This window comes from Equus caballus, chromosome 29 (genome assembly GCF_041296265.1).
Source record: "Equus caballus isolate H_3958 breed thoroughbred chromosome 29, TB-T2T, whole genome shotgun sequence".
Lineage (NCBI taxonomy): Eukaryota > Metazoa > Chordata > Mammalia > Perissodactyla > Equidae > Equus > Equus caballus.
The window spans coordinates 16,344,071-16,349,555 of record NC_091712.1 but is presented as its reverse complement, the minus strand read 5'-3'; the positions used below and the strand labels follow the sequence as shown (position 1 = coordinate 16,349,555).

The window sequence follows — 5,485 nt, the reverse complement described above, 5'->3', positions numbered from 1 at the left end:
GATCAGCATTCTTTGACTCCTTACTGTATTAATGTTGAAATTGGTAATTCCCGCTTCCTCTCCCCAATATTTCTTCTACTAGCTGATTTGGATTGATTTGTATTATTTTTGTCAATGTTAATATTTATATATTTACATAAATTTACATAAGCCGGTTTATCAGCTTTGATGCCTGGCTATGGAAGATAAGGAACTCTCTCGACCTACGCTACCTTCCTCTTTATCGCCTCCCTTTCCTCTGAATTTTGTTAGGAGTATAATGTTTCTATTGTTAGGAAATCCACAGTGAAGTATCACCTCACTCCTGTCAGAAGGGCTTTTACCAAAGAGACAAGAAATAACAAGTGTTGGCGAGGATGTCGAGAAAAGGGAACACTCATGCACTGTTGGTGGGAATGTAAACTGCTGCAGCCACTATGGAAAAGAGTGGGAGTGTTCTTCAAAAAATTAAAAATAGAATTACCATATGATCCAGCAATTCCACTTCTGGGCATTTATCTGAAGAAAATGAAAACATTAATTCAAAAAGGTATATACTCCTATGTTCATTGTAGCATTATATACAACAGCCAACATATGGAAACAACCTAAGCATCCATCAATGGATGGGTGGATAAAGAAGATGTGGTATATATATATATATATATATATGATTGAATGTTATTCAGCCTTAAAAAGAATCAAATCATTCCATTTGTGACAATATGGATGGACCTAGAGGGTGTTATGCTAAGTGAAATAAGTTAGACAGAGAAAGACAAATACCATATGATTTCATTTATATGTGAAATCTAAAAAACAAAACAAATGAACAAACAATACAAAACAGAAGCAAATTCATAGATACAGGAAACAAACTGGTGGTTGTCAGAGAGAAGGGGGTAGGGGGATGGGCAAAATAAGTGAAAGGGATTAAGAGATACAAACTTCCAGTTATAAAATAAATAAGTCATGGGGATGTAATGTACAGCATGGGGAATATAGTCAATGATATCGTAATAATGTTGTATGGTGACAGATGGTCATGGTGATCATTTCACAATGTATATAAATGTCGAATCACTATGTCGTACACCCGAAACTAATATTGTATGTGAACTGTACTTCAAAAAAAAAGAAGGCGGGGCCAGCCTGGTGGTGCAGCGGTTAAGTGCAGACGTTCTGCTTCGGCAGCCCGGGGTTCACCGGTTCGACCCCGGTTGCAGACGTGGCACCGCTTGACAGGCCATGCTGTGGCAGGTGTCCCACAAATAAAGTAGAGGAAGATGGACACAGATGTAGGCTCACGGCCAGTCTTCCACAGCAGAAAGAGGAGGATTGGCAGCAGTTAGCTCAGGGCTAATCTTCCTCAAAAAAAAAAAAAGAAAAATTTTTTTTATCTTTGATACTTGGTAGCTTTACTAGGGTATGTCTCAGTGTTGATAATTTAATGTGAGTTTTTTTCCTAGAATAAGATGTGCGGTTTAAAATTTAGATTCAAGTCTCCTATTAACTCTGAATCTTATCAATATGTCTTCCATATTTATCATTTATCTCTAATCTTTCCCAGCTCTTATTTATTTCCATTTCACTTTCTCATTTCTCACTCTTGTCGTCCACATTCCTTACTGTTCTCAGCACTGTCTATTCTCCTTTTGCTGCTTCCAAAGTTACCTTCATATTTCTGAGGGTTTGTTTCATCTCTGATTATATCATTTTATCTTCTCTTGGCACTTATAACCCAATTTTAAACTCTTGTCTCATAAATCAATAGCTTCATTTCCTTTTATGAATTCATAGTGATGTACTTGATGCCAATCTTTGCCTGGTCTGTGGTGTCATGTTTCTGGTCATGCTTTTTAATTTGTCACCATCCCCACTCCCAACCTCTGTTTCCTTGCATCTTTTATCTTGTAGTATCTTTGTGTACTACATCCTGTGATGATTCCATCTGGCTGTCACTCATCCTCATTAGCATGGGCACCCTGGACCAGCAATTGCAGGTGGTACCTGTGAGGCAGGAGATAGATCCTTGTAAGTCTTTTGGAAGTTCCCCTGATAAAGTCATGCATAGGAGTGAGCTCTTTCAGACTTCTTCTCCTTGCCCAGCGGAGACCGACAGCTGTACCACTGTTCACCATGCGTAGTCGCTCGCCTCCATTTTGCTCCTTGGATGGAAGGAATAACCATAATTCATCACTCAGCTCTGCTGGTCATGTTTCTGGATGACAGAGGGAAGGGGCAGTTACATCCTAATTCTGCCATTTAAATACTGGAAGTCAATTGGTATGTTTTTATTGAGGTTTGATAATAGAGAAAGAGCAATGGTCCTGAGGCAAAATGAGCCACCTCTGCCCTTACTAGCTATGCAACTTTGGGCAAGTCTTTAAACCTCTCTGAGCCTATATTTTGTTATCTGTTAAATAGAGATAATAATAAAGCCTGGGTAGCCTGAGTCGTGGGGTTGTTGTGAAGTATAATGGCAAAATGAATGTGAAAGTATTTTAAATTAAATCCCCTATATAAATGTTAGCTGATACAATTATTAATAATTTTTTAAAAAGAAAAATCATCAATACTTAATGCCCATCTTAGTGCTGGTTTAAAACCTTGCAGGCCTCAGAATGAGGGAGGTTCAGGAAAGCATCTCACTCACTCTTGGGCTTCCTTTGATTCCCAAGGGGACATTTCAAAGTTTAAAAGCATTGCCTTTCCAAGTAGTCATCTTCATTTTTAAAGAGCCTGAAATAAATCCCCTATAATTTTTATTATTCACTTTTATCACCTTCCTTTCTTGTTGCTACAGCTTTAAAATGAGCTGTCCATTATTTGCAGGCAGCTTTTAAAGTCCAAAAACAAATTACCTTAGAACTCAACAACAATGTCCCAAAGTTAGCCCAGGAAAACAGGCTAAAAATCTAGAAAAAAAATTGCTATGTCTTTTCTCTAGAATTGAGTTCTCATCGAGCCGCTTTAATAAGCATTTGAGTCTCATTCAGGTTTACTCAGTATTTGCCACCAAAACAACTGATGAAGAGTTTTTTACAGTCCCAGAACCCTTTCATACTAGATAACTTGCCTCTCCTATTTTGGAAGAGCAAAAAATATTGGCTAAACTATCATTTAGTATCTGCTTCCTCAGTCCAGGTATTTTAAATATAGATCAAACAAATGTGTCCTTTACAATTTATAAGTTGTCTCACTAGATTTTGTAGGGATTGGTGAAGTGATTCTCTATTTCTGTCACCTTCTAAGTTTGTAAAAGGGATAAATTTCATTAATTCATCTTCAATCATGCAATAAATATTTAAGAATGCTAATTCTGCTCCTACAGCTGTGATAGGTGAATGGGGAAATAGAGATCACTAAGGACAGAATTTAACATTTATTTTAAACTTAGGATGTGCCAGGCCTTGCATATTAAGCATTATTATCACATCAAATCCTCAAAACATTCTCATATATTAACTTTTGTCATTGTAACAAACAACTTCAATATCACTGTGGATTACAACAACAAATACTGATTTCAGTCTCCTGTTACCTTAGGTCTGAGGGTCAGCTGCAGCTCTGCTGGCCTGTGCTGGGCTCTACATGTCTTCTCATTCTGAAAACCAAGTTGAAGCTGATCTCTGGGACAGCAAAAGGGCCAGTGGAAACTTGCAATGCTTCTGAAATAATCTGTTCAGTCATGACAAACATTCCATCCATTCTTGTTCCATTTGCCAAAGCAAGTCACATAGCCAAGTCCAAAGCCAGTGGGGTGAGTATGTATACTCCACCTACCGAGAAGATTGGCAGTGGAAGGGAGAGGACAAATAACTGTGAACAAAGAATGGAGTCTTCTCCAATTTGCTCTTCTGCCCACAAGATACTTTTACTTCTCCCAAGATACTCAAAACTACCAGACGCTAGGCTCAGAAGTCCAGAATCTGGCGCTACACATCATGTCTGCTTACTACTCTTCTCGATTCAGAAACCTACGAATGAAAATGACAAGTTGTCTGTCTTCTTCTTCCTAAACACTCAATATAATACAATGGTGGAGCAGGGACACCTTATTAAAAAAATAGAAAGAATGGGAGGTAGATACCTGTCACTGTTTCCTAGGGATTCTGATATTCTGCTGAGCAAAAGTTGCAACCTCCCCACTCTGACGGTAAGGAATGTTCCTTGTTTTGTTCCAGTTACATTTCCTGGGAGTCACTTTACTGTCTATCGTTCTCCGTGCTGTTTGATTGCACCTTCTGGGTAGCTCTTTTTCCTTTATCCTCCTTGGCCTCTTCCGAAGTGATTATTGGAAGATATGCCATTTGTGGCTGAGAAGCCATCTCAGACTACGTCACAGCCATAGAAAATTGGGGACTCAAAGTGTTATTTTATGATTTGAATAGTTATAGTCTCTTCTAATCCAGGTTGGTGGTGTTTTGGGTTATATATCTCTCTACATAACTGTTTTAGTTTTTAATCAATTTGATCCCAGTAAGCTCCATGTAAGTCAATAGCCATATCCATAACTTTTCAAGAAATGCCTCCGTAAGTACTTTGATCTTATCAAGTTTCAGGTGGACTGCAACTTTTGTCTCATTTTCCCAAGCCATTTTGTCTAATTGAGACAATTTACTAGGGCCATATTAATCTAATCAGTAGACTTAACAATGGGTATGTTGGATCTGTGCTCAATCTTTGTTCTAATTTGAGACTCTTTTACTTGTTTAAAATGAGAAACAGTTTCAAATTTCCACCCTAAAAGTTCTGGAGTTTCTGGGCATTTGCAGCTCTGCTGGGCTCATCTTGACTCTGCTCCAGGTGTCTTCTCACTCCAGAACCTAAGCTGAAGAAGTAGCCGCTACATGAGACTTGCTGGTCTCAGGGTGGGGGGCATAACAGGAGGGCTGATGAGAGCATGCAATGCCTCCACAGACCTCTGTTCAGATGAGGCAAATGGCTCATCTGCTTATGGCCCATCTTGGCAAGTCATGTGGCCAAGCCGTAATCAATGGGATGAGGATGTCTACAGGAAAAACTGGATATGAGGAGAAGGAAATGGGCAATTGTGAACAAATAATAAAATCTCCATGCCTCATGAGGTACATACTTCTATAGCTCTCTTGATAGAGAAGGAAATGGAGGCACAGAGAGTCGCAGTACCTTGTCCAAGGTCCTACAGCTACTTAGTGGTAGAGCTAAGATTTGATCCTAGGGAGTTTGACGCCATGATGCTGAATCATTTTCTAGATTCCTCCTCTGGGTACTCTCATTTTCGTGGAATTACCTGCACCATCTTGTCTAAATTTTCAGCAGGCTTTAATGAAAACAATTTTAATAGAAGACTCAAATATGGCAGTAATAAAGCTTTGCAAGATGATGTTATGGGTTTCTTCAAGAAATAATTCATTAAATTGATGCCAGTTGTAACTGGTGAGACCATAAAGCTCAATGCAGGAATATTGAAAACATGAAGGTAATCCAATCACAGTGTGTTCAATAATTGGATCCCTTCAGA

At 38.7% G+C, this 5,485-nt stretch overlaps 1 long non-coding RNA gene across 2 annotated transcripts; it reads right to left on the bottom strand.

Moving 5' to 3' along the window:
* Nucleotides 1–762: 762 nt before the first annotated feature.
* Nucleotides 763–3,642, bottom strand: LOC138921461 (uncharacterized). 2 transcript variants are annotated; one of them, XR_011434050.1, is made up of 3 exons: nucleotides 3,524–3,642; nucleotides 1,990–2,147; nucleotides 763–1,347 (listed from the first exon to the last, which is right to left on the bottom strand). It is a non-coding gene; the product is annotated as an uncharacterized lncRNA (long non-coding RNA). The 2 variants fall into 2 exon arrangements; XR_011434051.1 differs by having other exon boundaries at nucleotides 763–1,343.
* Nucleotides 3,643–5,485: the final 1,843 nt, after the last annotated feature.